The sequence below is a fragment of the Hyla sarda genome, chromosome 6 (genome assembly GCF_029499605.1).
Source record: "Hyla sarda isolate aHylSar1 chromosome 6, aHylSar1.hap1, whole genome shotgun sequence".
In the NCBI taxonomy this organism is placed as follows: domain Eukaryota; kingdom Metazoa; phylum Chordata; class Amphibia; order Anura; family Hylidae; genus Hyla; species Hyla sarda.
In genome coordinates this window covers 61,183,113-61,207,889 of record NC_079194.1, presented here as the reverse complement: position 1 = coordinate 61,207,889, position 24,777 = coordinate 61,183,113, and the positions used below count along the sequence as shown (strand labels likewise).

The window sequence follows — 24,777 nt, the reverse complement described above, 5'->3', positions numbered from 1 at the left end:
CGCTGCTGCGGGGATCCGATCATTCAGAACGCCGCACGGAGGTCCCCTCACCTTCCTCCTTCTGGCTCCTGGCATCTTCTGCTCTGGTCTGAGATCGAGCAGACCAGAGCAGAAGATCGCCGATAACACTGATCTGTTCTATGTCCTATACATAGAACAGATCAGTATTAGCAATCATGGTATTGCTATGAATAGTCCCCTATGGGGACTATTCAAGTGTAAAAAAAAATGTAAAAAAATGTAAAAGTAAAAAAAAATGGGCTGTGTTCTTAAGGGGTTAATTATTTAAAAATCCTATGGATATAACACTTCATAATTATTTCGAAATAAGAATCAATGCAATACACAAAGCCTTTTTGATGACGTTACTTTATTGGAATCTCAACATGACAAAACTTCTACAAACATATTATATATTTGTTATGAACTTGTTTCTGGATTTTCGGCAACCCCAACTTGATCTTTACTATAAGCATGTAGGAGATTGCATACTAATCCAGCATATATTAGACTGTCAACTCCATTTACTTTGACTTCGTCGACTTTGGCCACCAATTCTTTAACTACCTCTGGATGGGTTGGATGCTGTAAAGTAACAAAAATACAGAATTTTTGGAGGAACCATTGTAAGACAAAAGATAAAATCAGCTTTGTATTTTATTCATTAGTCAGGTATATGATGGTTCAGAAATCCCATTGGTATAAAATGTACCCAAAAAAGGTTCCACACTAGTTTTATTGGGAATGGACTTTTAGGAATCTTAAACATTGGAATTTCTTTTAAATAGGTACTCTGCACCTAGATATGTTATTCCCTATCCAAAGGATAGGGGATAAGATGTCTGATTGTGGGGGTCGTGCCGCTTGGGACCCCCGCGATGTCAGCTGCGGCACCCCAGACCGAACTTTGCTCCGTGCCGGATGACTAGTGATGATGTCATGGTTGCGCCCCACTTGTGATGTCACGGCCACACCCCCTCAATGCCAGTCTATGGGGGGGCATGACAGCTGTCGTGCACCCTCCCATAGACTTGCATTGAGGAGACATGGCCGTGACGTCACAAGCATGGCATGGCTGTGATGTCACGGCGCTGCACCCGACGCTCCAAGCAAATGCTGTGTGCAGCAGGGAGATCGTGGGGGTCCCCAGCGGTGGTGTACTGGCACACATCGTGGCCGCTACCCCTGCTCCCTCAGCTAGTCCGAGAGCAGCCCCAATGTTTGCGAGTATACTGCGCATGCGTGCGGCGACTTGCACATCGCAGTGAGTCTGTTTTTAAAGGCGGATTGCCGCTCCCATCAGGCACATTTAAGGCACACTGTAGGGGTCCATCATCGGCGGATCCGCAGCATAAAATACAGCCATTGCCGTAATTGGTACCCCTGAAATTTTTCAAGAAAATGAAGTATTTCTCACAGAAAAGGATTGCAGTAACACATGTTTTGCTATACACATGTTTGTGTGCATTGGAACTAAACCAAAAAAGGGAGGGAAAAAAAGCAAATTGGACATTATGTCACACCAAACTCCAAAAATGGGCTGGACAAAATTATTGGCACCCTTTCAAAATTGTAGAAAAATAAGATTGTTTGAAGCATGTGATGCTCCTTTAAACTCACCTGAGGCAAGTAACAGGTGTGGGCAATATAAAAATCACACCTGAAAGCAGATAAAAAGGAGAGAAGTTCACTTAGTCTTGTCTGTGTGCGCCACACTAAGCATGGACAACAGAAAGAGGAGAAGAGAACTGTCTGAGGACTTGAGAACCAAAATTGTGGAAAAATATCAACAATCTCAAGGTTACAAGTCCATCTCCAGAGATCTAGATTTGCTTTTGTTCTGTGCGCAACATTATCAAGAAGTTTGCAACCCATGGCACTGTAGCAAATCTCCCATGGCGTGGACGGAAGAGAAAAATTTATGAAAGGTGTCAACACAGGATAGTCCGGATGGTGGATAAGCAGCCCCAAACAAGTTCCAAAGATATTCAAACTATCCTGCAGGCTCAGGGAGCATCAGTGTCAGCGCGAACTATCTGTCGACATATAAATTAAATTAAACTCTATGGCAGGAGACCCAGGAAGACCCCACTGCTGACACAGAGACATAAACAAGAAAGACTACATTTTGTCAAAATGAACTTGAGTAAGCCAAAATCCTTCTGGAAAAATGTCTTGTGGACAGGTGAGACCAAGATAGAGCTTTTGGTTAAGCACATAATTCTACTGTTTACTGAAAACAGAATGAGGCCTACAAAGAAAAGAACACAGTACCTACAGTGAAATATGGTGGAGGGTCAATGATGTTTTGGGGTTGTTTTGCTGCCTCTGGCACTGGGTGCCTTGAATGTGTACAAGGCATCATGAAATCTGAGGATTACCAACAGATTTTGGGTCACACTGTCCTGTCCAGAGCCAGAAAGATTGGTTTGCGTCCGAGATCTTGGGTCTTCCAGCAGGACAATGACCCCAAACATATGTCAAAAAGCACTCAGAAATGGATGGCAACAAGGAGAGTTCTGAAGTGGCAGCAATGAGTCCAGATCTAAATCCCATTGAACACCTGTGGAGAGATCGTAAAATTGCTGTTGGGAAAAGGCCCTTCCAATAAGAGAGACCTGGAGCAGTTTGCAAAGGAAGAGTGGTCCAACATTCCGGCTGAGAGGTGTAATAAGTTTATTGATGGTTATAGGAAGTGACTGATTTCAGTTATTTTTTCCAAAGGGTGTGTAACCAAATATTAAGTTAAGGGTGCCAATAATTTTGTCCAGCCCATTTTTGGAGTTTGGTGTGACATTATGTCCAATTTGCTTTTTTTTCTCCTTTTTTGGTTTAGTTCCAATGCACACAAAGGGAATAAACGTGTATAGCAAAACACGTGTTACTGCAATCCTTTTCTGTGGGAAATACTTCATTTTCTTGAAAAATTTCGGGGGTGCCAACATTTACTGCCATGACTGTAAGCTATGTATCCGCCATGTGAACGCGCCCTTATTGTATTGTGTTTATTTTACCCACAGGCCCACCCGAAGTAAAATAAAGCATTGTACAATGTCCATTGAAATCAATGTGCTATACATGTGATGGTCAGACATGCTGGATCTTCATCACCCAGAGATACTCTGACCCACATTTCTTGATTGTTAAGGATCCCAGCATTGGTGTCCCCAACAATGAAACATTTACAACTTTTCCTGTTAGACAATATAGGGAGATTTATCAAAACCTGTCCAGAGGAAAAGTTGCTGAGTTGCCCATAGCAACCAATCAGATCGTTTCTTTCATTTTTGAAAAGGCCTCTTAATAATGAAAGAAGAGATCTGATTGGTTGCTATGGGCAACTCAGCAACTTTTCCTCTGGACAGGTTTTGATAAATCTCCCTCATTGTTTTTTTGTGTTAAAAGCCCCCATGTAAGTGATACTGAACAGAGTTACTTTTTTTCTGGTGGGAAGTATGAAAAGTATGAAGTATAAAAATAAAGTGATGTTTTACAGATTTCTGCATGGTGTTTCTATCGTCACTCACTATATAGTCAAATAAAACATGTATCCATACCACTGACCTCAATCAATTTCTCAAAATTATCTTTCATAAATTGATCAACTTTTTCCGCTTTTGCAATCCCATCCACAGCATAGCCATTAAAAATATCTAACAGACCTCCTAGATTTCCCAGAACAGGTGTATTCATTGTTATTATGTAGTGATGGTAAGGAACACCTAAAAAAACTAAACAAAAAAACAAAAAACAAAAACAAAAAGAACAAACATATTTTGGTTATTTCATGGAAAAATTTGAATTTCTATTTGTATTGTGTAAAAAACAGTCTGTGAAAAACACAAAAAAAAGGCAGATAATAGCCAACTTATCTGGATAGGACTGCTTGGCTTTCTTATGGAAATAAAATACAGTGACCCCCCCCGACCTACGACATACGATCATTTCAACATACGATGGCCTCTCAGAGGCCATCGCATGTTGAAGGCAGCATCAACATACGATGCTTTTATATGTCGGGACCATCGCATAAACGGCTATCCGGCAGCGCAGACTGTTTCAGCTGCCACCAGATAGCCGTTTATGGTGCCCCGTGTGGTCCGCTGACGATCACTCACCTGTCCTCGGGGCTCCGGCGCGTCCTCTTCGGGATCCCCTGCATCGTCGGCTCTCTCCATCGTCGTCATCACGTCGCTGCGCACGCCGTCCCGTCATCCAATAGGAGCGGCGTGCGTAACGACGTGATGTCGACGACATAGAGCGAGGATGCCGGGGAAGCAGAGGCCTTGCTGGAGCGTCGGGGACACCCCGGGGACGCGGCGACAGCGATGGAAGGCGACAGCCAGGGCAGCGGTGACGGTCCGGAGCGGCGGGGACACGTGAGTATAACCTCCAATACCAGTGGTCTTCAACCTGCGGACCTCCAGATGTTGCAAAACTACAACTCCCAGCATGCCCGGGCATGCTGGGTGTTGTAGTTTTGCAACATCTGGAGGTCCGCAGGTTGTAGACCACTGTCCTATACTTTACATGGCACGGATCCCTCAACATACGATGGTTTCAACAAACGATGGCCCGTTTGGAACGGATTACCATCGTATGTTGAGGGACCACTGTACATGCAAGATATTTTACCTATTGTTGAATGTAAGGGTATATTCACATGAAAAAGATATACTGTGGAAATTTCTGCAAAAATCCCTGCAGTATGCGAAGGGATGGCTGCCAGACCCATTTAGATGATTGGGACAGTCGCCAGAATTTTTGCAACAAATTTACCATGTGTGAATTTTGGCATTAAATATATTTTATTAATAGTTGTAATGTTACTGGTATAGCATATTATCCTTAATAGTTATTAATAGAATATTACCTGCACTGTGCCCCTTCATAGCAACCCCCTGGCTATCCACTGCACTGCCCCCATTTAAAGGGGTTATCCAGGAAAAAAACTTTTTTATATATCAACTGGCTCCAGAAAGTTAAACAGATTTGTAAATTACTTCTATTAAAAAAATCTTCATCCTTTCAGTACTTATGAGCTTCTGAAGTTTAGTTGTTCTTTTCTGTCTAAGTGCTTTCTGATGACACGTGTCTCGGGAACCACCCAGTTTAGAGGCAAATCCCCATAGCAAATCTCTTTTACTCTGTGCAGTTCCCGAGACAAGCAGAGATATCAGCAGAGAGCACTGTTGCCAGACAGAAAACAACTCAACTTCAGCAGCTGATAATTATTGAAAGGATTAAGATTTTTTTAATAGAAGTAATTTACAAATCTGTTTAACTTTCTGGAGCCAGTTGATATAAAATATAAATATAAAAAAAAAATAGCCTAGCCGGGTGGCTGAAAAAGTTACACGCACTAAACAGGAGCTGTGTCCCCTTAAAGGGGTACTCAACTGAAATGTTTTTTTTTTATCAACTGGTGCCAGAAAGTTAAACAGATTTTTAAATTACTTCTATTTAAAAATCTTAACGCTTCCAGTACTTTTCAGCTGCTGTATGTTCCAGAGGAAGTTCTTTTCTTTTTGAATTTAATTTCTGTCTAACCACAGTGCTCTCTGCTGACACCTCTGTCCCTTTTAGGAACTGTCCAGAGTAGGAGCAAATCCCCGTAACAAACCTATCCTGCTCCGGACAGTTTCTAAAATGGACAGAGGTGTCAGACAGAAAGGGAAAAAAAAGAAAAGAACTTCCTGTAAGCATATAGCAGCTGATAAGTACTGGGAATATTAAGATTTTTTAATAGAAGTCATTTACAAATCTGTTTAACTTTCTGGTACTAGGTGATTTAAAAAAAAATAAATAAATAATGTTTTCCAGACGAGTACCCCTTTAATTCTCAGGATCTGTAGGGGTCCCAGAGGTGATTCCTTTTGTGCCCAAAATGATAAATAGATATTCCTTAGATATACGTTTGTTACTTTATCCATAAATACCTTCTCCAACAACCAACACTGATGCCTCAAATGTAATACACATCTAACTCAAAAATAAAGAAACAGACATGGCTGCACATCTGCAACTTTTGATAAAACTGTCAGGGGTCGGGTCCTGGGAAAAAAAGTATGAGAACTCACCCAAGATTTCCACTCAATGGCTGATACTGCGGGACTCCTGCTAATGGGAACAGTGTTCCTGCTTCTTATATAGGCTGGATCCAGCTATGGTAGATGTGCCCCACCCTTAAACCTGCTCAACCTATAAAATAAATATAGATCCAGGACATCCACCTCTTACAATTGCCAGCATGCTGAGTGCGCACATTTATGGAGGTAGCTGAATTATCCACCATATAATTAAAGAGATTTTATTTAGAAAAGAAAATTATTCCTTTTCAGAGCTCATCATTTATTCTGGTCATATACTATATATTTCAACATACCGGGAAGGTCACAGTTGTCCTGATGTTTACCAGTCCAATTCAAGATGGGTACTAATAATGGTAGAGCCTAACCTACTGAATGAGACCCAAACTGGTAAATACCCCCCCCCCCCCCCCGTATCCTCTAACCACAACAGATAAAGAGGGACAACATGAAAACAAAAACAATAAGAACATTTTTTATTTTTATATAAGATGGTGAAGTTCTTAATGTATTGGTCTTTTTCCATAACCGTAAATACGATTAGTATTGTACATATTTCATTTCAAAAAGGTTTATTGCAAACATGAGTCAATAAGAACAGACATCGTAACAGGGCTCAATATAAGGCGGTACATCGACGAAGGATATAGGGCAATGCTAGATAAGATAGACATCTTAACAGGGCTCAATATGAGGCGGTACATCGCTGAGAAATACAGGTCAATGCAAGATGAGCTGAACATCATAAACATATAGAAAAGTAACAAAGAAACAAAGCAAAGAGGGTACAAAGATGGTAGATGAGGGGATAGAAGAAAAGGGGTCCAGGGGCTAAACGAAGGGAAAGGAGAGGGGTTAGGAGGAGGGGGGGGGGGAGGGGGAGAAGGTCCAGTGACCAAAGAATTAGAGGCTGGGGGAAGTAGGAGGGATCACGAGGGAGTGGGGCCCTAACTGTAGGAAATGAGGGGAGGCTGCAAAGTCCATCCAGTGACGCCAGCGCTTGATGTACTGCTCTGAAGTGCCATGGAGGTCAGCTAGGCACTCCTCTAAACTGTGAAGATAAAGGACTTCCCTAAGCCAGTCAGTAACAGTAGGGGGGGATGTTGATTTCCAGCGTATGGGTATGACACGTCTAGCGGCCGCCAAAAGCGCTCCAACAAGACTTTTCCTCAGGGAGTTGGGGGAGCCAGGTAACATGGAGAGGAAGAGGGCTTTAGGGGTGTTCGCTACCTGGGTGCCTGTGATATCGTTAATAAGGGCCCGAACAGCGGACCAGAAGTCAGTCAGTAGAGGACAAGCTAACCACACATGAGATAGGGAGCCCATGTCTCGGCCACACCTCCAGCAGAGATCAGGTACTGAAGGGTAGTAGCGATGAAGCAGGGCCGATGTCGCCCACTCCTCAGTACTGGGGGTGTAGCCGAGCTCTCCAATCCAACCCCTTTGATAAGGTAGCAATGCACGGGAGTCTCCGTTGCGAAGCAAAGCATAGAGTAGGGAGATCGTATTTGTGGGTCTGGTTGTGCTTAAGCAAAGACGTTCAAAGGGTAGGATTTCTCTATGCAATTCACCCGAAACCCGCCACGTGTCGTAGAAATGTCGAAGCTGGTGATATTGGAGCACACACAGGGCAGACGGAGCAGGGTCGCCCACTATGTCGGAGAGACCTTTCAAGGATGTGGAGTGGAGGACCTTAGTTATGGGTAGGGGACCCGACGGTGGGTTGATTAAGAAGCCGCCCAGGGAAGAACCTGGGAGGAAGTCTGGCTTTCCAGTCAGTGGGGTCAGGGGACCTAGGGGACGAAGTAAACCCGCTTTCGTGAAATGAGAAAGGCAGGAATGTAACACAGCCCTGGAAACAAATGGAAGGGGGATTTTAGAACTAGCCGTCCAGTATGAAGGGCAGATCCAAGGTAAGGAGGCGAGAGGGAAGGGAGAAAGTTCAGTTTCCAATCGGACCCAGAGCTTAATGTGAGCCGAGTGAAAACCATCTAGGATACGGGCCGCTGCAGCGGCCAAGTCGTAAGTGTACGGGTCAGGTAAGGCTAGACCACCATCTGTTTTAGGCTGAGCCAGGGTGTCCTTGGAGAGTCTGTGGCGGCCACCCGACCACACAAATTTAGTAAAGAGTGCAGTGAGAGGTTGAAAGAAGGCTTTAGGAAGCATCACTGGCAAGGTCTGAAACAGATATAGCAGGCGAGGGACCAAGTTCATCTTAAGTATGTTGATACGCCCTATCCATAAAAAGTCCTTACGGTCCCATTTGGCCAGATCACCTTTGAATCAGGCCAGTAACGGGGTGAGATTCAGGTCGACTATGCGGGAGAGATCTTTAGGGATGAGGATTCCCAGATAACGGAACGAGGAAGGGTGCCAGGAGAAGGGAAATAACCCGTGGAGCCGAAGGACCAGAGCGGATTCCAGAGAGACATTCATCGCAACACTCTTAGAAAAATTAATCTTATAATTGCACACAGCTCCAAACTCCGAAATGGCCGAAAGGAGTGCAGGGAGTGAGGATTTAGGGGAGGAGATATAAAGGAGAAGGTCATCTGCGAAAGCAGAGCACTTAAAGTGTAGACCCCGTACTGGGATACCTTTGATATTGTCATTAAGACTGATAGCCTGCAACAAGTGCTCCATCACTAGAACATAGAGTAGGGGGGAGAGGGGGCACCCCTGCCTAGTACCATTACGAATGGGCAGAGGGGTGGATAGCGAACCCTTAATGCGTATTCTAGCGGTGGGTCGGCTATATAAGGCAAGGATTCAGCTAAGGGCAATGGGGCCTAGGCCCAGATGCGCCAGTGCACCTCTCATGAAGTCCCAGCTCACCCAATCAAAAGCCTTTTTGGCATCAAGAGATAAGACCATACATGGGAATTTAGTCTCCTGAGCGTGATGGATGAGTGAGAATGTTTTTAAAGTGTTATCCCGGGCCTCCCGGTTGGGAACAAAGCCCACTTGATCGAGATGAATCAGGGACTCCAAGAGAGGGGCCAGGCGCGTTGCAATCAACTTGGCGTATAGTTTAGTAACCACATTCAGCAAAGAAATGGGAAGATAACTTTTGCAAAGGTTAGGGTCCTTACCCTCTTTCGGGATTACCGTGAGAAAGGCTGTCAGGAATGAATCGGGGAGGTAGGAGGAAGGGGAGATGGCGTTAAAGGCTTTCAACAGGAAAGGCGATAAGTCCGCCTGAAGTGTTTTATAAAATTGGCTGGTATAGCCATCAGGGCCAGGGGATTTACTGGACGGGGATGAAGAGATAGCTAGCTCTAACTCCTCTGGCGTAAATGGGCGCTCCAGGTCATCGAGGGCGGAGGGCGTTAAGCGGGGTAGGGCAGTCCGCTGTAGATAGGAGAGGATATCTTGGGGAGAGGGGGGTGGGACTTCCCCCTTAACATGAAGGTCATAAAGACCCGAGTAGTAAGAATGAAAGGTGTTAAGGATATGAGCAGTATGGTGCTCCAGGCGGCCGGAGGTGCTTTTAACCGAGGGAACAAAGAGTGCGGCACGCCTATCTCTTAAGGCCAGCGCCAACATCTGACCCGCCTTATTACCCCACTCATAGTGGGAGGCGGAACAGATCTGGCGGAAGCAGTTGTGTTTCTTGTCGATAAGGACCTGAAGGTCCTTACGCATTCTGAGGAGGTCCCGCAGGTAGTCCTCAGCGAGCGTGCTCTTGTGTCACAGTTCAAGGGAGTGCCACTGAGCTAACAGGGACGAGAGTTGTGTCGAGGCCTCTCTTTTGCGTCTAGCTCCATGCTGCATCAGAATCCCACGTAGAACACATTTAAGCGCTTCCCATTGGGTCTGGGGCAACGTGGAGTCGGAGGTATGTGTAAGCGTAAAAGTGGCTACTGCCTGCTTAAGGTCTGCTAAACAAAGGGGGTCTAACAAGAGCGAATCGTTAAGACGCCAGGTGTATTCCTTCTGGGGGAGGGCGGGAAGCTGGAGCACACAGCAGACCAGAGCCTGGTCCGAGTGGCGCATCGGGTCAATGGCGCAGGATTTTAGGGCGGGGAGAAGATGATGGGAAATGAGAATATAATCGAGTCTAGAGTACACTCCCCTGGCGTGTGAGAAAAAAGTATAGTCACGGTCAGTGGGATGGAGTAGATGCCAAGCATCACACAGCTGATGAAGATGCAGGGTTCTTTTTATACCATTTAATGCCACAAAGGAGAGTGTACTAGAGCCCGAGGAGGTGTCAGTGGTAGGGTTGAGTGGAACATTAAGGTTACCACAAACAATCAACGTACCCTGGGAGAAGGTGTTAAGGTACTCCATCGTCCTTACCAAGAAAGTATGTTGTCCGTGGTTCGGTGCGTAATACAAGCCACAGTATACTCACGACCCTGTATGGAACATTTCACAAACACGTAGCGGGCATCCTGGTCAATGCGGGAGTCTAGTATGCGTACTGCTAGGGATTTATGAAAGAAAATTGCCACTCCTCTAATTATCTGGGAGGGGGAACTACTATGGAACCACGTCGGGTAATACCGGTTACATAAAACCTGATAGCTTGTCCTGCCGAAGGTGGGTCTCCTGCAGGCACACTATGTCAGTCCTCTGTCCCCCTGGGCAAGGAAGACCCCCGCACGAAGCCATGGCAGACAGGCACTCTCCATGTATATCTATAAGAGAGCCAGAGATTGCAGAACGTCTTCCTCACATGGAGGGGTGTGACGGCCACAGCTTTTTTGCGGGGGGTCAACCCACTCCATTCCGGGGGAGAGCTGGGGTCCCATGCAGGAGATTGCAGGTGGTCCCAGTTGTCAGACCCCCCCCCCCCCCAGATCTAAAACGTATCCCCTATACTTTGGATAGGGGACATGTTTTTCAGCATGATAGCGCTGCTTTAAGGGCACATTTAGATACAAGAGAGAGCGGCTCTGATGACAGAAAGGAACTTTTCACCTTGTCTATTTAGATGCGAGGAGTGCAGTAGCTCAGGCAGGACACCAGAGCTGCAGGCAAGCCCAGAATATTTGCTCCCTGTGGGCAGTAGCAGCCTCGTATAAGTAGGGGTTACTCCCTGTTGGTAGGTCCCATTGTAGATGGTAGCCCCCATACCATCTACAATGGGACAATGGTTGCAGCCCCCATATATAGTAGTAGAAAACCTCCCACATATAATAGCAGCAGCCCCCATTTAGGTAGTAGTAGCAGTAGCCACCCTAGGTAGTACTCGTAGTAGAAGCCCCCTTAGGTAGTAGTAGCAGCTCCCTTTGGATAGGTACACACACACAAACACACACACACATATCATACATACAAACATCACACATACATACATCATACATACACACACACATCATACATACATCCGTTTAGCTGTGAAGCTATATGTCTAGAGTCTAGCTTCACATCTATCATACGCACATCATACATACACACATCATACAATCATACATACAGCTTACACACAGCTATCATACATAAACACATCATACATGCATTACATACATACACACATCATATATACAGACATCATACATACACACATATCATGCATACACATGTCATACATACACCCGCCGCTGCCCCTGACATCATACATTACATACACACATCACACATACATCTATACAAACACACATCATAAATATGTGGTGACTGGGAGAGTGTAAACGGTGACTGGGGTGTTGCGGTGATAATGTAGGGTCTGGTGATGTTAACCCTTAGTTGTCGTGACGCCAGGGTGAAGTTTCCTCAATGTAATAGTCCTACCGCCAACCGTCCCACAAACGGCAGGGAAAAATAACGGAATGTCCACAGCAGATTTTATTTAGTAAACTTGAAGTAACTTTACTGTATATTTTATGAAACGGCATGGAACACAACAGTCTTTGCAAGAGAGAACCACGGTACAGGTTCCTCACAGGTTTGGTGGGACTCCGGGATCAATGAGCTTTGGTGCTAGCCGCTGTGATACTATTTTTTAGGAGATTTGAGTTTCTAGTAGTCACACAGGGTTCAGTAGATTGAGGTTGGATAACTCACAGTTTTGTGGCTGCTAGGTATTAGGCTTCAGGCCTAGCTTGAATTGATGCTGAAGAGATGAGATTAGTACTGCTTGATAGTCCGGAACTAAGAGCAGGAACTAAGAAAATTTAGTGGCTGCAGCCCCTTATATATTAAGGGGGTGGGACAAAGCTCATTGGTCAGCAGACTTGTAAATCCTGACCCAGTGAACTCTGGGTATCACATGACCTAAAGGTCCTTAAACCATAATACAATTTAATTAAAGGCACGTGACCTCTAAGGTCCTATACAGAGGTATTTCTATATAACATATTAAATATATATATATATATATATATATCTAACAGGGACTACAACGCCCAGCATACACACACACACCTCTAACAGGGACTACAACTCCCAGCATACACACACACAACAGGGACTACAACTCCCAGCATACACACACACCTAACAGGGACTACAACTCCCAGCGTACACACACATAACAGGGATTAAAACTCCCAGCATACACACACATAACAGGGACTAAAACTCCCAGCATACACACACACCTAACATGGACTACAGCGCCCAGCATACACACACACACGCAGCTAACAGGGACTACAACTCCCAGGATACACACACACATAACAGGGACTACAACTCCCAGCATATACACACATAACAGGGACTACAACTACCAGCATATACACACACAACAGGGACTACAACTCCCAGCCTACACACACACACACACACACACGCACACACACATAACAGGGACTACAACTCCCAGCATACACACACATCTAACAGGGACTACAACTCCCAGCATACACACACACACCTAACATGGACTACAACTCCCAGCATACACCCCCCCTAACATGGACTACAACTCCCAGCATACACACACACACCTAACAGGGACTACAACTCCCAGCATACACACACCTAACAGGGACTACAACTCCTAGCATACACACACACACACACACACAACAAGGACTACAACTCCCAGCATACACACACAACAGGGACTACAACTCCCAGCATACACACACATAAAGGACTACAACTCCCAGCATACACACACACCTAACATGGACTACAGCGCCCAGCATACACACACACACACGCACCTAACAGGGACTACAACTCCCAGGATACACACACACACATAACAGGGACTACAACTCCCAGCATACACACACACCTAACATGGACTACAACTCCCAGCATACACCCCCCTAACATGGACTACAACTCCCAGCATACACACACCTAACAGGGACTACAACTTCCAGCATACACACACACACCTAACATGGACTACAACTCCCAGCATACACACACACACACACACACCTAACAGGGACTACAACTCCCAGCATACACACACAACAGGGACTACAACTCCCAGCATACACACATAACAGGGACTACTACTCCCAGCATACACTCACAACTTACAGGGACTACAACTCCCAGCATACACACACATAACAGGGATTACAACTCCCAGCATACGCACACATAACAGGAACTACAACTCCCAGCATACACACACACCTAATATGGACTACAGCGCCCAGCATACACACATACACACGCACCTAACAGGGACTACAACTCCCAGCATACACACACACCTAACATGGACTACAACTCCCAGCATACACACACATAACAGGGACTACAACTCCCAGCACACACACACACACGCACCTAACAGGGACTACAACTCCCAGCATACGCACACACCTAACAGGGACTACAACTCCCAGCATACACACACACACACCTAACAGGGACTACAACTCCCAGCATACACACACATACCTAACAGGGACTACAACTCCCAGCATACACACACAACAGGGACTACAACTCCCAGCATACACACACACAACAGGGACTACTACTCCCAGCATACACACACATAACAGGGACTACAACTCCCAACATACACACACATAACAGGGACTACAACTCCCAACATACACACACATAACAGGGACCCCCCCATGCCCACACACCCCCATCCCCAGTCAGAGATTTATTCCCAGTCCCTGCAGTGTATACATCCCCAGCCCGTGTACAGTAGACACAGACAGAGCTCAGGCAGGGGAGATGAGGAGCGCTGCTCTGGCTTCTTTCTCCCCATGCAGATCTGTGTCCTCCGAGGGGAGGGGAGATGCGGGAGCCGTGCTCCTCCTCTCTCCCCCTGCTCTGGCTTTTCTCTCCCTGTGCAGACCTGCGTCCTCCCGAGCTCAGGGAGGGGAGATGAGGGAGGGGGCGTGTACCTGAAATGAGGGAGGGGGCGTGTACCTTCTCTCTCCCCTTGTTCTGCCCTCCCCCAGCTCTAGCTTCGGAAATCTTCGGAGAGCTGAGGGAGGAGCGGACGCAAGTCTTCACGGGGCACATATTTTCACCTTACACCAGCGTGACTGTGACTCGCGGCTCCGTCTCCAAAACTCACTACACACATAGGGCTGCCGCTGTAAAGCTCTGTGTGTATAGTGAGCAAGGAATGCGCAGCGTATTTCCCGCTGCTGCCGTAAATTTTGCGCAGCGTGAAATATGCTGCGTATACGCCAGGTGGGAACGCACCCTTAAACAGCGTTTCCCAATCATTGTGCCTCCAACTGTTGCAGAACTACAACTCCCAGCAATGCCTAAGGCTGTACGGGCATGCTGGGAGTTGTAGTTTTGCAACAGCTGGAGGTTCACCAATAGAGTTAAAAAGATATATATGGGATCAAATCTGTACTTGATTTCTGTGTCCAACATGTAACACGTGCAGTCTACCATAATAATAATAATAATAATAATAATAATATGGAAGGAAGTAAATGCAAAATTGCTATATATATTTTTTTTTATTTAAAAGTTAATCAATAAATGATAATTAGCTAAAATAACGCCATAAAAATATATATATGTAAATAAATAATAATAAAAAAAAAGCCCTTGTATGGCAAAAGGGAAATATGTAAGGCAGCTGCTTGGTGATGTCACAGGCAGCTGACACAGTGACTATTATGACATCACCGAGTTGCAGACAAGGAATCATTGGTCGGGAGCTGTAGATCTGAGTGTGAGAGTAGAGAGAGGAGAGTGAGCATTGCTCAGTTTTGTTGCTGTTTTTTGTGCATTTCGGAAATGATTTTCCGCTTTTGTTTCTTTTTCCTATGGATGTGTGTGGTCAGAGGGCGTCCTCTACCTCCAGCTGCATTGGAGGAACAGAATGAGGAGGTAAATACCATCATCCCCCGTTCTGGAGAGGACGAGCCCTCAAAGACAGCGCAGGACCAGGGATTTGTGAGTAAGTATCCTCCTCCATATGTATAGTAGGGAATAAGATAAATTCATCACCAGCTGGGATTTTCTTGCAGGCGGATTATCTACTTATTTCATGTTTTTATTGTTAATTCATACCAGTAGTGGTTGTCGGTGTCACATCGGTGAATGGTAACTTCTTATTCTTGTTGTGGCTGCATCTTTCCATTGAGAGTCAGAGAGAGTCATAGAAACAGCCAAGCAAGCAGCCTTTGATTTTCTATAAAAATACCTATTTTAGTAACTTGATTTTTTTTTTTTAGGAATCCGAAGATCTTTAACATCAAGTCTTCAAAACATCAATGAGAGATTTTATTACATCCCCAGAAGTGTTATCATTGGGACTCCATTTCTGATGTTATTCCTGGCCCTGCTATGCTGCTATACGTATGTACTATTTCACTTTATATAGCTTTAGTTGACTCTTTGGGTAGAGGACATTATTACAGATGTGATAGATATCACAGCCCCAGAGAGAGGAGACTCATGATGTCATAGTTATCACTAACTCTCTATCTAGTATAATAATACCATTGTGTTTTTTTTACAGCATCTGCTGTGATCCACCAGAGACTTAACATACCATCTTCTGACTGATCTACCGGTTCTGACCTTGGCTACGTCTAATGGATTCTCCTTCGTCTTCTCCTTCGGTTTCTGTCTTGCTTCTCCTGGTATTGACCCCTGGCTTGCCCCTGACCATGATTTGGCTTCATTCTGACTGACCTATCGGTGATGACCTCAGGCTACATTCCTGACTTCTCCACAGGTTCTTCGCTTCAGCATAACCATCGCCAACCGGGGACTGTTCTGGGGGACACAGGATTTCTCTACACACTTGATGATCAATAAATTATTTGTTCTTTTAATCAAGTATTTGCCAGACCAATCAAATTATTCTAGTAGACTTAATCTATCCACATGTAAAATGTTGGCCACAGAAATCAAGTACAGGAGCTTCATTTGGCTCCTGTCAAATTTAATACATTTGGTCCCACATTTCTTTCTATAGCACTATTGGTAAACCTTCAGCTATTACAATACTACAACTCCCAGCATGCCCATACAGCCTTGATCATGCTGGGAGTTGTAGTTCTGCAACAGTAGGGGGCACAATGGTTGGGAAATTCTATTTCAGAGCATTTACCAAGGGAATTAATGTATGCATTATTTATTACTTCAATTCCTGAATGTGAATATGCAGTTTAATGTATTGTATGAGACTTTTAAATAGTGTAAGGATTTCAAAATCAACATATAAGATTTAGTTCAGGACAATTGCCCCGATACTTACTGTTGTGAAATACAGAGACGTCTCAGAGGAAGGTAACACTTGTATTGCTTTCTATTCCAGTACAGATCACGCTCAGGTTTAATTTATGGTCAACAGGCAAAATTTCTTTGATCTAAACCAAACAAACGAGACAATAGAGTCAGTGACAACAACAGACGTAAAAAACTAAAAACTTGCACAGAAAAAATATAGCGTACTCAGGTTGCATTCAAACCATGATTCAGGAATACAGCAGTTGGATCTGGTGGGATAATGTGAAAACCACCTGCTGCCGTGTTCCTGCCGGACTTGTACCGCATTCCATTCATTTCAATAAGTCAGACATAGTCAGCTAGTGACTCCTGTCGGGTCATATTTTGGCCATTTCAGTTTTAGTTGCTGAACTAAAACCACAGCAGAACACAACAAAAACTGATACAGTCCAAAAATCAGCCAACCGTCACTAGCTCACTCTGTCCGGCTCATTGAAACAAATGGGGTGCGGCTGTATCCCCGAATTGTGATGGGAATGTAGCCTTACTGACACCAGCACTGAACGATCATGTGCCTGACCCAATGAAGAGTATTAATGAAAGCAAAATTAATAATAATAGACACTTCTTCCTTATTTATCCATATTTGGAAGGTTTGATCAAACATGTAACATCATCTTTACTGATCTACTTCTGGACAAGTCCTTCTCTTCTTCAAAGCAAACTTCTTGGGGCAAAAGCCTTTATGCCACATTTCCACCTCCCTGATAACATTATAATGGACAAGAAAGGGTCAAACAAGAAGAGTAGCAAAGAACAGTGTCAGCCAGCATAAAATTGGTCCGGTCACAAGCCGAGGTTGGGATACACAGGTCAGGTCACATAATAGTGAGATTGCAGTACACTTGTCCCGAATCTCCAGGCAGACAGCGCTGCCTCCTCTGTGTGAGCTGCATCTGCGGCCTACACAGAGAGGAGACATGACCTCTGCCACCACGCAGTGCAGGCACCGATGACCTCACTCATTGGTACCTGTACTGGGGAGGATGAAAGACGTGGGCCAAGAGGAGATCGCTGCGTGGGACATCACATCCTGGGAAAGGGAAGGGCGTATAGAGGCTGGAGGGACTCTGCTGCCTACACCTACTGTGGGGGAACTCTGCTGCCTACACCAACTGTGGGGGAACTCTGCTGCCTACACCTACTGGGGGGAACTCTGCTGCCTACACCTACTGGGGGGAACTCTGCTGCCTACACCTGCTCTGCGAAAACTCTTCTGCCTACACCTACTGTGGGAAAACTCTGCTGCCAACACCTAATGTGAGGGAACTCTGCTGCCTACACCTAATGTAAGGGAACTCTGCTGCCTACACCTAATGTGGGGAAACTCTGCTGCCTACACCTAATGTGGGGAAACTCTGCTGCCTACACCTAATGTCGGGGAACTCAGCTGCCTACCAAATGTGGGGGACTATCTACTATGTTCCTGCCTAGCTAATATGGGGACAAACTACCAAATTAATAGGAGGGCTACCTACTACCTACATATGAGGTTTTCATACAGGGGGCAGCTATCTGGGAGATTTACCTACCCGCTAAGGGACATTAAAGGGGTACTCCACTGGAAAACATTTTTTTTTAATCAACTGGTTCCAGAAAGTTAAACAGATTTGTAAATTACTACTATTAAAAAATCTTAATCCTTCCAATACTTATTGGCTGCTGTATGTTTCAGAGGAAGTTCTTTTCTTTTTGAATTTTCTTTCTGCCTGATCACTGTGCTCTCTGCTGACACCTCTGTCCATTTTAGGAACTGTCCAGAATAGGAGCAAATCCCCATAGAAAACCTCTCCTGCTCTGGACAGTTCCTTAAATTGACAAAGGTGTCAGCAGAGAGCACTGTGGTCAGACAGAAAGGAAATTCAAAAAGAAAAGAACTTCCAGTGACTCATACAGCAGCTGATAAGTACTGGAATTATTGAGATTTTTTTTATAGAAGTAATTTACAAATCTGTTTAACTTTCTGTTAGTTGATTAAAAAAACATGTTTTTCAGTGGATTACCCCTTTAACTACCTGGGGCAGGATCTACTAGGGGCCACTACCTCCGTGGGACACTTCCTATCTGGGGGCATTACCTACCTGTGATTTCTGTAAGCAACACCCTATTTTCTCTCCGTTAACACAAAATACTCTGATAGTGCCGCTCCCAAGACTAGACTCTGGATCTGCCACTGGGTGAAAAGGGGGTGCTGGCTACCTAACGTTATACCTGGATGCCTAACTACTTACCTACATACCAGGCTATCTAACTACCTACATACATGGCTGCCTATTTATCTACCTAGATATCTTGCCTTGCTACCTACCTACATACCTGGCTATCTAACTAAATACTTGCCTGGCCTTCATACCTGGCTGTCTAACTACCTAACTAGCCAACTACCTACATGCCTGGCTACCTATCTACCTACCTGGTTAGTCACCCACCTTCCCACATATATTGCTTCCTGATGTACCTACTTAGTCACCTTTCTACCTGGCTGCTACCTATTTGCCCTTTTACTCTGCAGGACACCAAGGAGGGTATTATTACAGTTTGTGGGCATATAGATGGGAAGATGTGTGTAGAGGAGGGGCGGGCACTGGAAAAATCCAGAGCTTAACATGTTTGTCTTGCAGATGTTAAGAGATTGACATGGCGGTCTGATCTTGACAGAGAAGAAAAGGAAAGACAACGTCGCAGATCAGAAAATACATAATTTTGAATCCCTATATATAACTGTAATCACTTCTATGGTATACAGATCCTGTGTACAGCTGATATCTACCACCATATGGTCTTGTATATTATCACTTATATTGTAAACAGATCTATATGTGCACTGCATATAAGCACTCATATAGTATATAGATCCTGTATAGTATACTGGCCTGTGTATAGTTGTTTTATTCAGTAAAGTGTGGGAGTATTATCCAGTTATTGTGTGGTGGTATATATTTCCTCCTTGTATACTGGTATTATAGGTCATGTAACATTATTCCACTTATGTTAAAGTGTTTCTTATATACAAATATATTGCAAGAGGCTGGATAGTGGATCCGCTGGCCTGTGTGGACAATGACTGAACCGTACCAGTTAGCGGAGTCTAAGGTGCCGCTGGTTTTCACCAGAGCCCACTGAAAAGCAGGATGGACTTGCTGCAGCAGGCGGCACCTAGGTCGCTACCCCTGGCACCCTCAGTCCACACAGGTTGCCCAGATGTAACTCGGCACAGATGGCAAGACATAGTCTGGACGAAGCACAGGTCAGAAGGGCAGGTGGCAAGGAGCGTAGTCAGGTCACAGGCACGAGGTCAGGAGGCAGGCAGCAAAGGAGCAAGGTCAGGTCACGAGCTGGAGGTCAGGGACACTAAGTAGGGAAATGCTGAGGAACGCTTTCTTTTGGCACAAGGCACGAAGATCCGGCACCAAGATAGTGAGGTGCCAGACTTAAATAATGTCCGCCCTGCAGCAGACCAATTATGGGCGTACTGGACCTTTAAATCTAGTAACTCCGGTGCGCATGTGCCCTATGGGAAGGGGAGGCACACGCCGGCGATGCGCAGAGAGAGAGAGAGGACTGAGATGGTGTGGGGTAAGGAGATGCCCGGGTCTCGTATGCTGGCGTGTCTCACACAGCGAGTCCTGGAGCCACCGTGGACATAAGGAGAAGTGTACTTATGGCCGTAGCATTGGCCGTAGCAACGCCCAGGACTCGCATCACCGCGAGTCCCAGAACCACTAGTGCAAGCAGGGAGGGAGGGCTCACTGCCGGAATGAATGGCCGGAGCGTTGCCCATGACAGATATACATTTTATGCAACACAAAAAGAGAAACACTACCGCACATCCATGTAATTTGATCTACTTGCTTCTCAATTTAATTAAATTTAATAATTTAAAAAACTAACAGGTTGTTAGTATACATTTTGATCAAAAAGTACAAGCCCACTCGCCACGTAAAGGCCACCTCGTTAGAGTGGGTCCCTAACCTGACACTGGCGTAGTGCCCGGCGGTGACCACTGGCTCCAAGACCCATGCCCAACGGGGGAAGCGACCCAGTGGCCAGGCAGCCCCACCACTGCCCGACCAAGCCCCTGGCACTGGGCCACTGCACCCCACAGACAAAGCATCACAGAAACAATGTCCGCCACAGAGAACCTCACCAGTATGAAACCTACCATGTGCTCACTGCCAGAGGGCTGGGAGAATGGTAGGATTTGTAGTCTTCCACAGCCAGCACTCCACTCCACCCATTTGGCCCAGGCATTTTTAATTAGCAGGAAACTGCATAAGGGTTTCCTCCTACCATTCTCGCAGCCCTCTGGCAGTGAGCACATGGTAGGTTTCATGCTGGTGTGAGCCAGGCAGAGTTTCTGAACCAATGTACAAAGTTTATTAATGGAAAATGGAAAAATCAGAAGAGCAAAGAGGAATAAAGGGACCTGGGTCAGAGGCAGAGACTGTCCATCCAAAACAGGGACACTTGTGAGGTACGCACCTATGGACAGATGGTTTGGGGTTCCTGCACAGAGCATGCTGCTAGCAGAGAGGCCTTTATGGACTGAGGGGGTAAGGATTCTTTTTGAGGAGAGTATAAACTATCCAAAATTTGGGCAGCATGTGTAAATGTTTGTGTTTACATGTGCAAACATCTTTCACTAATCTACTCCAAAAGAATGCACTAAGCAGAAATATATTAAAAAGTATGCATCAATTTTAGACATCATCATAAATGACATTGAAAAACATTAAAAAAACAATGCTATAGATCCCAACAAGAGCACCGCCCTGATCCAATCTAAACCTCTGCATAATGTGCACAAAAGGTGCAAAAATGCTGTGCTAGCTAGAATACAAGCAGGGCTGTAGATATTATGGGGCTCCTTACACAGCTCAAGGCCTCACACCGTCATGAAGTCTTCGTGCAACCATGACTCGTCTCTACAGAATCTGCTAGACAACTAAAAAAATATTGGGCTACACACATTCCCTATCAGTTCCCTACCCTCAGTGTCCCATTATTTATTTGTATATATTTCATGGCGCCATTTTATGTAATTATCATTTATTGATTAACTTATTGATAACTTGATAACATCATTTATTGATAACATTTTTTGGAAGAAAAAGAATAAAAAATATAGCAATTTTGCTATACTCTTCCTTTTGCCCTTTAAATTTATAAAATTTTGGATTAAATAACATGGCTTTATTCTCTGGGTTGGTATGATTAGGTTGGCACCAAATTTTTATTGGTTTACATTTTCATTTGACCAATACAAGCACTTGTTTTTAATTTGTCTCCCAATGGAGCTTTTTGTAGCATTGTTTTATATATTTCAGTGTGTAAAGATATAAAAGATACTATAGCACTCTGCAAACACAAAGACATAGGGGGAGATTTATCAAAACCTGTGCAGAGGAAAAGTTGCTGAGTTGCCCATAGCAACCAATCAGATTGCTTCCTTCATTTTGCAGAGGCCTTGTCAAACATGAAAGAAGAAATGTGATTGGTTGCTATGGGCAACTGGTTTCTAGCTAGGTAATTGGGTAGCCGGGTTTGTAGATAGGTAGCTAGCTAGGAATTTAGATAGCCAGGTATGTATGTAGATAGGCAAGTAGGTAGCCAAGAATGTAGGTAGTTAGTTATGTAGGTAGGTTGTTAGTTATGTAGCTAGGTATCCACGTAGCAAGTCAGGTATGTAAAAAAAAAACACCCAATCACAAATGTCAGCAATAAACAATACATGTACAAAAATGAAAAAACTTTATTAGAATTGTACATATAATAGATTCAAATAAAATAGCACAGTGCACAGAACTGATAAAATACAGGAGGTATAGGCTACAAACACTAGAGAGAGTAAATACAAGTGCCAATCAATGATAGCTTCAGATATAAAGTATATCATAATAGGTACATATAAGCCCTGCAAGCAATAATGACAGCTGAAAAGAGGCACAAAAGGAAAACATGGTAGATCAGTGTAGAGCCATCTGCCACCTGCACTTACCCCAACGCACGTTTCGCGCTACTGCGCTTCGTCAGGGGGCGTGGCTAAAACGGACTCTAGGTGTACATTATATATTGCTAGGGAACCAATCAAATGGGAGGACAGCAATGATAGACATACTACAAGCCAATCGCACATTAATGCTAATTGCCCACTGGTGTGTACTGGATTACCTAGATAATGTACGCCGCAACGCTAGCTAATGTCATAAATGAGACCACAGAGGAATGCTGAAAGTTCCGATCACGTGATCAAAGTCGGTCACGTGACCGGGAGTGACGTGCGCTAGGGTGGGCGCATAAGCTCAGAATGAGGAACGGCAAAGTCAGGTGATGCTTCAATTGAACAGATCCCATGACCAGACTGGGTGACGCAGCAAGGTACGTCATGCAGCGACGCAGGCGCCCGGCGGCAGGGAGGAGGCCCCGTACGGAGGACGCTGTGCGTTGTCATGGGTTTGAACAACGTCACAGTGTTGGCTGGCCCAAACATCAGCGCGAATGCATGGATTGGACAGCAAGACAAACATAACACAGGGGAGTGAACGTGCATAAAAAAACATAGTGAAGGTGCCAAACAACAAAATACTGTGCTGGTGACATGCAGTGGGTGAAAGTGCTATGAGTGAAAAATATACCTACCCAAGGCAAGACCTATATAGGGCTAAATAAAAAGGTATATATTATACTAAAGAGCATATATGGCATCATATACACACATACAATAAAAAAAAAATGAAAAAAGAATGAATGGTGCGTGCTGTAATGCGGGAAGATCTGAAAGCATGTGAATGATGTGAAATGGAAGAGGATGAGTGTGAAAAAAGTGATATGTGAGATGTGAATGTATAATGAAGAGTGAAAGATGGATGTGATGGAGATGCCTGGAGAGTGTATGTGGGAACTATAGTGTAAGGTGTAGATGGGCCAGAATGTGAGAACATCACAGGATGTAAAGAAGAAAGCTCAAATATATGTAAAAGTAATAAATATGGGATATATAGCATGAGTAGGGCAGATACACAAAATAGTGACCAAAAAATGAATGAACCATATAAAAAACCCATATATAGAAGGAAATAGCAAAAAATAGGGATGGAAATTATTTATTAATATAAAATACGCAATAAAGTGCAAGTGGCAAATGGCTTAACCTGAATGAGAGAATAAACAAAATGCTAATAGTGCAGAAATGCTAGCAGAAGTGACAACCAGGTGAGGTTCATCACCACTTTCCACTCACAATCTAATGAAGTCAGAAATGTACTGGCTAAATATTGGAACAAACTCACATTGGACCCTATGCTTAGTCTGTATATTCAAAAATTTTCTTCTGTAACATACAAAAGGTCAACTAATCTACGGGACCAATTGGTCCACAGTCATTACTCAGTCATTACTCGGGACCTCAAACTAAGAATATATTTGGGAGCAGTGCACCCAAATGGGGTTGTAAACCATGTGGCAGATGTGTGGCATGTCGAAATTTGGTTGATGACACCTCTTTTTCTGATTCTAGTGGTCGGACCTACAAGATCACTCATAATATCACATGTGATACAGTGGGCATTATATACCATGCTACTTGCCCATGCGGCCTCATTTATGTGGGGATGATGACTCTTCCATTCAAACGGAGGATTAGGGAGCATATCCTTGGCATCCAAGCAGCAGCAAATCTGGATGATATGTCTTCTTTAGCGGTGATCCCTAGACACTTCAAAACACATCATGAGTTTGATGCCTCTGGATTTAAATTTCGGGGTATCGACAGAATCTTTATTGGTCCAAGAGGAGGTGAGTGGAAGAGGCAGCTTGCGCAACGTGAAACGAAGTGGATTGTGAAACTTAGAACAATGCAACCCCTGGGCCTTAATGACCACCTTAGTTATGCCCCGTTCATTCGATGTTCTATAGTTATGTCCATTCCTTTCTCTTCATTTGGTCTGCCCCATAGTGTCTATTTCTGATTTTAATTATGTGTTCGCAAGGTATCTTGTGTTTAAATTTTTGTATTGTTTTATCTCTAGGTACTTCATCTGGG

At 44.5% G+C, this 24,777-nt stretch overlaps 1 long non-coding RNA gene across 2 annotated transcripts; it reads right to left on the bottom strand.

The window, feature by feature from the left end:
* Positions 1 to 357: 357 nt before the first annotated feature.
* LOC130277536 (uncharacterized) lies at positions 358 to 22,995 on the bottom strand. Of its 2 annotated transcripts, none has more exons than XR_008845465.1 (4): positions 22,908 to 22,995; positions 16,705 to 16,816; positions 3,565 to 3,731; positions 358 to 585 (listed from the first exon to the last, which is right to left on the bottom strand). It is a non-coding gene; the product is annotated as an uncharacterized LOC130277536 (long non-coding RNA). The 2 variants fall into 2 exon arrangements; XR_008845464.1 differs by having other exon boundaries at positions 22,735 to 22,980.
* Between the last annotated feature and the right edge of the window lie 1,782 nt (positions 22,996 to 24,777).